General features: G+C 35.6%; 1 long non-coding RNA gene across 1 annotated transcript; it reads right to left on the bottom strand.

Annotated features, from left to right (window-relative positions):
• Nucleotides 1-6,488: 6,488 nt before the first annotated feature.
• On the bottom strand, nt 6,489-7,649 carry LOC140014454 (uncharacterized). The gene is made up of 2 exons (XR_011821216.1): nt 7,327-7,649; nt 6,489-6,717 (listed from the first exon to the last, which is right to left on the bottom strand). It is a non-coding gene; the product is annotated as an uncharacterized lncRNA (long non-coding RNA).
• Nucleotides 7,650-10,970: the final 3,321 nt, after the last annotated feature.

Genomic DNA, 10,970 nt, shown 5'->3' with positions numbered 1-10,970 from the left:
ACACATCGCAACAATCCAGAAATCTGTGGGTTAGCTAGTGACCAGAAGTCATATATAAGCGCCTCGTCAATAACAATAAAATCCCGGCACGATGAGAAATTCAACGCGCTGAATCAGTGAAATTTGGTGGTGATGAGCTAGCTGTGGCTGAAGCAGAGGTCTTGTCATGATCACCCTGGCTATCTCGGGAGTGAAATAAACGCAATCCCTTGGACATGTTGCTGACGGCCTCGGCCAAGTCCCCGACTATTTTGGCCTTGATCTGGCCCCTCTTAGGGGGATGAGCAACCCGTTGTTGTTTCTCCAGCTTGTTGCATTGTTTCACGTCTTTAGCTCCTTCATTCTCCATTTCACCTGAAAAGCTGGTGCAAGATGGAATTAGTAGGGAACTTTCAGGGCAGAGTTTTGGGCTATTAATCACAAATTGAGAAAATGTTGAATCCTCACAGTACCACAGATGGAGAAAAATTGAAGCTTTACGTAAAAGAGGGTGGTCTTTAGCTTTATAATATAGGTGGAACGCTGAAGATCTTGGTTTTGTTTGGCGACTGAGCCAACCTTGATAGTAATGAAGTTGTAAATTTGAATGATCGTAGAGTCAAATGGCAGTGAAGAAGTCAAGAAGAAGAAACGTGGAAGAAGGAAGGAGGGTAGTCGCTCTGCGTGGTGAGGGCGTGACTTGGGATGAATCTACCTGGTGTCTCTGGTGTCTAGTGCTCCTCTTCTTCTCGTACGTATATATATATAAGCGGATAAGCTTTAAAATATTTGGAGTTTTACCATGAATTCCACCAGGTGTGAACGCAATTAAGCAAATACTAATTTCTCAATGCCCTCTTGGTACGTTTGCTTTCCAGTACTTCGCTTTCTTAACTTTTTCTTCAGTGATGTTGTGGTTGGCTCAGACTCTTCTCAGATTTTGTCAAACGCTGCCTGTTCTCTCTCTCTCTCTCTCTCTCTCGCGATTTGCTTCTAATATACGGAAATGACATTTTTTTTTTAACTAAATACCCCCTTAATTGGATTATAATTACGGATGTCCTTATGCTGCCTGTGAAGGGATGACAGTGGTAGGGTAAAATTCGATACCATGTGTACTTGATCAGAATCTCTCTCCCTATCTATGAGCTATCCTTCTTGCTATTTGCTTCTAACTCAAAAAAAAAAAAAAAAAAAAAAAAAGAAGACATTGTTTAACTAGATATCCACCTTAATTGAATTATAATTAAGAATGTCCTAATACTGCCCGTCTAAGAATGGCAGGGGTAGGATAAAGTTCGATGCCCATCGGTAATTGACCTGATAGTTAATTCAATTAGATGATGATAGGTAATCTGTTAGGTTTTGGCAAGATGATTGATGAATTAATACCTCTAAAAAACCTGCTTATTCTCTTAGGATGCCTTTGATTGAAATCTAAAATTTGAAATCTGAATCCATTAAGTTATTGAATTGTTAAGTATTAAATCTAATACATTTGAACGCATATCATATTCGGTTATAAGTGAATAGTTTATCACTTAATTTTGGGAATAGGTTTTGCTTAGAAAATTCAGATGTTCAATTTTTCGTTACCAAACGGCCTGAATATGTTAATATCTGAATCCATTAAATGTTGTAACAGGGCCTTAGTCTGCATTCAATTGGTACAAATGTTTGTTTTGTAGACGGTTATTTGTCATGCTTTTTGTACGACTCTTTGTTGAAAAATATGAGATGGTTGCTTGGATCTTCTTTTGGAAGACTGTTAGATTTATTTTTTATAAAACATTGAAAGTTTTTTTATAGCTCTACCCAAGTTTAGAATTCAATATATATAGCTTGTTGATTTAACAAGATGTGTATTGATTTTAGTTTGACAAAAAGGTGACTCTCTAATTTTGAATTATTCAGAGGTAATCTGAATTCGAAATGAGAGGAATTGGTAATGAGAGCTAAACCCACAAGGTTATCCGGTAGGATTGGATGCCGGATTTAAATACGTGAATTAGAGTTAGGTAAGAGAGATTTTTAAAGGTACCCGATCCGTGGCCATTCCTATGCCCCATCTATTTGTTTATGTTACCTTCTCATTTTTCGTCTTATTTTCGGCGTCAATTTCCATTTTGGCTAATTAGATCACCGTTTTTCTTTTATCCCTTTTGGAATATTTGTTTCGTGAAAATTGAAAATCTGAGGTAGCATCCAACTTGGTGCCAATTTGACCGGCTTGCTATGGTTGTTTGTCTTAAACCACGACGCAGTGGTCCAATCCAGCTAGCTAGGTTCAGTTGACGTAGTTATCGGACGATAAATTGTTTGGACCAAATTTTGTGTTCACACCCAAAAAAAAACAAAAAATCAAGGAAATTATGAGTAATAGGAAAGACATGAAAAATGATTGCGTCTGTATGATTGTGTGGCAGAAGGGTGATGGAAAACCAGATACATAAAAACTGATTCAATCAATGGACCCTTTGAAAATCACTGGGCCAATGGCTCAGTGGCCACTAGAGAGGGACTTAAATTTCTTCTTGAGCTGTAGGTGAGGGTCAAACTTCACCTACAGCGAAAAAATTTTAAGAATATGTATCGTTGAGGTGAGGGTCAAACTTCACCTACAGCGAAAAAAATTTAAGAATATGTATCGTTGCCGACAGAAAAAAAAAAACAATGGATCCTTTGAAATTGGAGTTCACACTTGCACGTCTAACCTAATCTATCCTTGTTGCTTGAAAACAAAAAGTATGTATCGTTATTTTTCAGTCTTTCTGAGAGTCAAGAAGGTCAGTTAGCTGCTACAATCTACGTAGTTAGCACAAGGCTAATAAGCAAATTTCTTACAGATTAAGAGACAGGACATACATACTGCAGATAATTGAAAGATTAGAGCTAGTGACATAGAGGATGCAAGGCATTCAATTTCAAACCTACCCAACCAACTACAAATATATAGTATAATAAGTCAAAATGTTGGATGATGTAACCCCTTAATCTTCTGTTTATGTATTGTTGATTTCTTTAGTCGGCCAAATTCACGTACTGCTTCAAATTCTGGCACGTCCTTGGAATTTTAGTTTTCAAGGCTTTGAAGAAGAACTAGGAGGAGGATCACCGCGCGATGCGCGGTGTGCGAATGCAATTATGCCCAGTAATGGCCAATTTAATTGTAATTTATGAACAATATTAGCTAATTCAAACGGCAAGTAATATAACAAGTGTTACACAAGATTGAACAAATAAAAACACAAAAAAAGGAAACAGGTCTGTAAATGTCCAAGCTAAAATTAATAAGCAAGCAACGAGCAGGAAGATAAGAAATCCAACAGCTAGGAAATAAGCAGCAAACAAACGAAATGGACACATAAAATAAGTAACAAAAAGTAGTTCAGCATGAAATGCAAGGCTGTCTATAATTTCCATCCTTCAGCAGTAATAGTACAGGAACAGGAGTTGAAAAGCTCCTTGTTAACCCAACAAAGTCATCCAAAAGTTTCGGGAAGTAGTAAATAAGCTCTCGCAATTCAAGTCAAAGAAGTGAGGCTCTAAGAAGATGCAACCAACCACATAGCAGAAAATACAAGTGATAGAGACGGAATATAGATAGCAAAATATAAAAGAAATAGGAAAGAGAGGAGAACCAGAAACACTAACCTGTCTGGCTGCAAAAAAAGCTTCGGGGCAGAATCAGAGAAAAGCAGGCGGTACCACGATAAAATTGAGCATACAAAAGCTAATAGCGAAAAGAAACAGAACAAGGAAAAATAAGCCCATGCTAATAGACCGAGTGCAATGAAAAAAGTAAAGGCATTAAGCTGGTGCGCAAGAAAAGAAAGAAACCGTTGCTGGAAAAAGAAGGCAATAACTAAGTAAAATGACAAAGCAACAAGGGAAAAAAGGAAAGCAATTATTTTTTTGTAAAAAAAAGCTCAACAGATGCAGAGGGACTAAGTTAAACGTTCTTGGAGCAAGGCACTCACCAGCAAAACAGCAGAGATAGCAACTTTGCAAGCTGAAACAAAGTCAGGAAATTAGTAATGAAAAAGGCAAAAAAGAAGCAAGAGCAAGAGAAGAAGGAAGTTGATAGCTAACCTCTATTCTGTCTAGAAAAAAAGCAGCCGAAAGGGATTAGAAGGGAGGATGCAGCAGCTGTAGATCTACCGCCGATCATGATGGTAAGCTGCCGAGGTTCTGCTAGAACAAACCAGGTAATGGTAACAACCACTGTACAAAGGGAAAACAACGGATTATCCCTGAACAGAGCAAGGCTGAAAGGTGATGTTTGGCAGAAGGCAACAATGACGGTCACTTCATTTTTACAAATATGTCCATGAGCAGGAAATAAGGAAAAAAGAGAAACTGAGCAAACGGAAAGATAAAGGCTGGGTAGTTTAGTAAAATAGAGGTACCAACTTTCCCATCAAATACAACTCTCCACCAAATGGAAGTAATCAGAAGTGATGGCTGAGGATGTATTCGATTAAGATGCGCAGAAAGTAGATTGCAAAAATCGATGCCAGCAACAGAAAGTGCAACTCTTTAGACAAATATACGAAAAAAAAGATTTTGTTCAAGGAAAAAATACTAATAGAGAGGCAAATTTTATTTTGAACAGCTAAAATGCAGGCCAACTAATTAAGTAATCATTAACAATAACAAAAAAAAAAAGTGACGAGGAAAAGGCAACAATTAACAGAGAGAAATTGATAGGTAAATATGAATGTAAGTAGGCAAAAAGGCACTTTTTTGCTAACCCAATATATTGGGTCAGATCAGGCAATAAATAATTGTTAACAATCAACGTTAAAAAATGATAATTATTATTTGTTTTGGCAAAAATATTTTTTTTCCTAATAACTAAAGGAACCGGTAATTAAACACGATCCATTAGATGAACAATAAAAAGCAAGACATTATTAAATAGCTATTAACAATTAATTGTAGCGTATTGGTAAATAGATACAGTTTGGTGGAAGAAAAAAAGTATTAAGTTGGTTGAACAGCCAATCCTTTAGCTTTTCCTCATAGGTTCGAGGGGAAAAAAATTAAGTATTAAGTTGGTTGAACAGCCAAAAAAAAAAAAAAAAAAAAAAAAACGAATACATCTGCAAAGTATAACGTTACCCTAGATTGGGTTAGCAGAAACAAATAAAAATACTTCTTCAGGCCATCGCGGACTGTGTAAATACAGGGGAAAGACCGTACATACAGGGGAAAGACCTATCCATACGAAAGGATTCATCGACTGTGTAAATATATTAAAAAAAATTCAAACATTTACCATAGGGTGATGAACTCCCTTAAAAAAAAAAAAAAAAAAAAAAACCAAAAAGGGTGAAAGAGATAATAAAGTCATAAGAATTAATATTCTGAATGGGCATCTGAATTGTAGGAGCTAGCAGGAGGTGATGTCGATGCTGAACTTCTGCTGCTACCTTCGTTTCTTCCCATCCTTGCGACAGCCACCACTTTCTTCACCAATCCTCTAAATATCCTTGCTTTGATCTGTCCTCTCTCCGGAGGAAGCTTCGTTTTGGGTTTCTCTGACTCGTCACTTCCTTCACCTTCCATCACCCAGGTATCCATATATTTTCTCAACTTTGTCCCTTGCACGATATTAATTGATTACGCCCTTAAGGAAAGAAATGAAATTCTAGGGGGGTTTTTTTTTTTTCTGTTTTACTTTTTGGTGGGGCGATTAACGAGAGAAGAGAATATGTTCTGAAGAAACTTGTAGTAGTTGATGATTGTGTTGGTGAAAAAACTGACAAGAGAATCAGTTTTATAGTTGTATATATATATATAGCTAGCACCAGACATGCAACTCCGGAGGTAGGTATGTTTGGTGCAGGTTTGAGAATATGGGGATATAGTATGGGAGCTTTAATCAACACAAGAATTTTTCTTAGTCAAAAGGTTTCAGACAATGGTGTTTCTGTTCAAATTAACAAAGGGAATCGATCAAGCTTCCCCTGATGAATAATATATATACACACACACACATAATAATAGAAAGAAGCATTTTCTATTGTTTCGGTTTAAAAGATTGAGTACATGCATCAACCATGAGAAATAATAGACTATTAAGAAGAACTATTTTGTTGTTTTAATTCGTAGATTTAGTCCATGCATCAAGTGATGAATAACGCAATGTATTCAATTGAGTTCTCTGTATGAAGTTTTGGCTTTATTTTATCTCATATTGATCAAGGGACCTTACTTAATTAAAAGTTTCCAGCAAATGTGAGCACCAAAATTTATAGCCTTCCTGAACGTGCGTTTAACTTTTGCCATTAAAAAATGGATATATTCTATTTGGGTTACTTTTCTTATTCAATCATGTAGTTCTTGTAGTAAATCCCCAAACACTGTCGGAACATTTCAATTAGCATATTGGTAGATCAAAAAGTTAAAGCTCAATCATGTAAATTTTATACTTTTTTTCGTGGCTCTTGAATCGTGCTAATTAAGCAAGCCGGTCGACAATTTCTAGACGGAGGCAAAATGGATGATTTCCCGGAACTGCGTTGGTATTAGTTTAAGATTCAAACTTATACAAGGTACAAGCAGTTAATAAGTAGAAAGATGGACGGACCCCCGGGGTTGGCTCGGCTAGTGTTGGGAGCCTCATCAGGTCATGGCACCGGGTGGTCGCGGTTCAATCCCTATTATCGTTTTGTGTCTTCTGGGAGGTGGAGGCCCAAGCGCAGTGAAAATAGTCGGACCCGGAAATATAATCTGTCGAATCCCGGATACCCACTGTGTCAGAAAAAAAAAAAAAGTAGAAAGATGGAAAACACATAGTACAACATGTATTTGAAAGGAATAATAGATGAGGGAATTTGAAAGTGGAACGAGAGATCTCACGATCATTTAATTAACGTGTAAGTTGATTAATTGGAGAATCATTGTTGCTTTTGTTTTGAAATTTCATTTCATGATGTTAGTCTGCATTGCCATGCGTTTTTGACACCCAGAGATAAATAAATAAAAAGAAAGAATTACACACTTTGTTTGCTATATCCATCAGCAATTAAATTACGGCATGTTGTATTAATTTTTAACTTAGTTTTAAGGAATATATGAGAATAGGGGATATGTCTCAATTTCCTCTCATCTTTATCAAACAAAAATAAAACTAATCAACTTTCGCTGAATGCTTTATGAAAAATGCATACTGCTGCAAACTAACTAATACGGTATAAGAAAAATCGAGGCACCCCACATGTAATCAAAAGAGAAAATGACAAGAGAAAATCAAGAGATTTAATTGTGATTTCAAGACTTTAACATCATGAGCTCTCTATATGATCTCAAAATATATATATATATATATATGTATCATACATCTTCGTAGCAGGAGATAACATCTTCGTAGCAGAACTTCAGTAGCCACCTTCTCTTTTTCCTCTCGTGACAGTCGCCACTTTTTTCACTAACCCCTGGATTATCATACATTTGATCTGCCCTCTCTCTGGAGGAAGCCTAGCGTTTCGGTTTTCCACCAACGTCTTGCCATATTCAACTTCCATTACTTTATAGAAAAATTTTTGAGGTGGGAAGTACTGAGGGATGGGAGGGATTAATTATCAAGAAATCTGTACTTGTTTAGTTTTGTTGGTGAAGAAGAGAAGAGGGAGGTGAATTTATAAGTGTAGATGAAGGAAAGGGTGCCGGTAGAGTCAGTGGCATTGTGATTGTTGTCTATTGATAAAGAAGAAGTTTCTTGAGTCAAAAAGGATTCAAAATGTGAACTAGACTTTACCATAAACATATTCTGATTCCATGCCCACTATGGTGAAGCTCGAGCATCCCTTGGATTAAACTAGATTTAAGAATGATCTTGTATTATTTAAAGCGATAAATGAGGATCACAATTTTAGTCCCTTGTCTTTTGGACTAGCTTCTTTACGATTCTTTGCATTTGAAGTTTAGCATATCAATTTCATCCTGTATGCTTCAAAAGTAGCATATTTGATCCTTTATATATTTACCAAACTCCAACTACTGCATATCCTATATTTAATTATAGTGCATTTAATTTGGTGCCTTGTGTTTTTAGAACCTTATAATTTTGGATATTTAATGGCAAAATAGAATTGTCGTATAAAATGAAATTCGTACAGAACTAAAAGTGCATTTGATAAAATTGATATTTGAAAATTGAGGTCTGAAATCTGAAATTTGAATCCATTAAGTTATTGAATTGTTAAGTATTAAATCTAATACATTTGAATGCACATTACATTCAGTGATAAGTAAATAACTTATCTTTTAATTTTTGAAGCAAGTTTTGCCTAATAAATTTAGTGCCACTTAATTAATTCAAATGTTTAATTTGTTATTATGAAACAGTCTGAATATATTAAGATTTAAATCCATTAAATTTATTAAGTTATTAAACAGGATCTAAAACCACTAATTTTTTCCCGTTTCTAATCCAAGTAAGCTGTAATATTGGTATGAATTCGTTAGAATACACACAAAGCCTCGTATGATATTGCTGTTAGATTTATTTGATTCATTTAGTTCACTAGTCATTTGCTTTACAACGCATTTTCTTTCTTAAATACTCTTAAAATGAAGAGAAAATTAGTAGCATGTTAGGTGGTATTGTACGTCCTATAGAATATTAGTCAATTGCCAAGTTATGAAAAAGGGTAAGATAAACCAAGAAAAGATATAGAAAATCTAAATACCCCAGTGATAAGATGTTGTTTAGACTGCATTTTTTGTTTTTTTTTTTTTTTTTTTTGAGATTTCTGCATGAAAATTATTGTAGTACTTTTTAAGACATAATATGTGTGAGATAGAAAAGTAATTGAAAAACATGTAAAAGAAGAATTCATGAAAAAACAAAAAAATCCCTCCCCCTCCGCCCCACCCCACCAAAAAAAAAAAAAAAAAAAGGCCAAACCGTAGGAATCCAAATAAGTTTCTGGTGTAAAAGAAACCCATATTCCAATTCCAGAAAAGTTGTAGGCGATGAAATGAATTAGTGCAACCAACTGTTGTATGATTTGATTGTTTGTGCGTTAATCACGTTTATACTGATTAACGTGAAAAACGTTGATTTTTTTTTTTTCAAAAAAAAGACCTGATCTCACTTTAAGATCCAACCCTTATTTGAATTGTTGGGTTATTTTCTATTTTTATTACAAGGGTAACTCTGGTGGATGCCCTAACTAGGGACTACACCACCAGATCGGCTACCTCGGAGGAACAACGAAAAAACGTTGATGTGCTATATGAAAAGATTGCAAGAGAATAAAGGTGGCAAATGTTTATACTAGACAAAACTCCACGTGATACACGCTCAATTTTTAAAAGTAGCAAATTCTACAAGCAAAATCCTGTGGTAGGAAAAATTACGAGCAAATGGAATATTATGCAGTGACATAAAATAATAATAACTTTTGCACTCGAATCTTTCAAGTTTGGATCGGGTGGATGGTCCTGGTTTGGATCTATTCTCTCCGATCACTGACAAAGAATTGTCTGCCATTGTGAAGTTATCTGAAAGAAATGAAGAATTGGTCTCATTTCAAGACTGAACTGAGGTTCACTGACTTCATGGTTCGTAGCAATGCAACATATCAGGTACAGTTTTATTGCTATGTTAATCATAGAGAAGTTATTACTTATCATAGATACAGCCCTCTAGGGTCATTGTTGGCAAATAGCTAGCATGTTTATATCCACAAAAAAAAAAAAAAAATCATAAAGGTTTCAATCTTCAAACATTTTATTTACACAAGTGCGCTAGAGCAAATACTACTGCAGCAATCGTCTACATGGTAGAAGTTTTGGGTATTATTTCCAAAACTTCTATCCAAACTGAAACGTCTAATGTGGAAGCACCAAACCTAACAAGGAAAAAGAAGCATATATATAAGAGAAGGCAAAAAGCAAAAAACAGAAAAAAGACTGCGTCAAAGAAAGTTTCCAAACCTAGAACCATAGTACATATGTTGGAGATAATCCTGGAGATCGAGTATATTATGTTCAGGTCGAGGGCATATGTTCGTGGCGTCTGTTCTTAACTCTGTATTGAGGTACCCCAACATCATATCTTGAATTTTGGGAAGATTCCCGATCGCCACCCAAAATGGCTTCAAGATCAGGGTTGCCATGGCTTCGATCTTGTGCTAGAGCCCGGAAAACCAACAGCAAAAGAATCAGCACCACCGTCATAATCTTGTCTACCAAAGTTGTCGTCATGTCTTGAGGAAGAATGTCATATCAATGTAGAATTTTATTGAGAAGTGACTAAACGACTAGTTGGCTTGGATGTAACTTGATTCATTGTGACTGCTTCAAGTGTGTGAGTTGAAGAGAAAAGTTTCTTTGATTTGCACCAATGAGAACTTTTTGGATGCTGTTACTAATGAACGGTGACTACCTCGGCTGTTGTTCACTAACTTTGTGTGAATGATGGCGATTTCATAGGGTCCAAGTCCAACCCACCCCACCATTTGATCCATTGTAAGGGGATTCTCTTGATTCTGATTCATGCAGAATGGCACCCCAAACTTACAATTTATGCTTATTTTGGCAATGAAAAATTAGAGATAATCAAACAAGCTTGGACGCGATTTCCAATTAAAAAAAAAAAAAAAAAAAACAAGGCTGGACGTGTGTGGATTCTTTCCCCTCTAATAGAAAAGCGGTAGGATTTAAGAAGGGAGGAGGGGAGCGAGGATTCGAATTTAAGGCTTCTAAATTCTTGAATTTCAATTTTAATCACTAGATAAACGTTTTCTCGACGGATATATTATATGTGAATTATATGCAGGATATTAAATTAAATTCTAATTGTTATGTATGCCGTAAAAATGGTTATCCATGATTCAAGGTGGAAGGGAAATATTGGGTAGTTTCTAGTTCATCTTATTAATAGAAGAGATTTTATACCTCATTTACAGTAGAAAAGGATGCTAATTTAATTAGCTCAACCGAAATAAAAAGAAAATGAAGGACTAATTGAGCTA

Source organism: Coffea arabica, chromosome 9c, assembly GCF_036785885.1.
Source record: "Coffea arabica cultivar ET-39 chromosome 9c, Coffea Arabica ET-39 HiFi, whole genome shotgun sequence".
NCBI classification, from domain to species: Eukaryota; Viridiplantae; Streptophyta; class Magnoliopsida; order Gentianales; family Rubiaceae; genus Coffea; species Coffea arabica.
The sequence above is the reverse complement of the archived record's forward strand: the minus strand, read 5'-3'. Positions and strand labels throughout refer to the sequence as shown.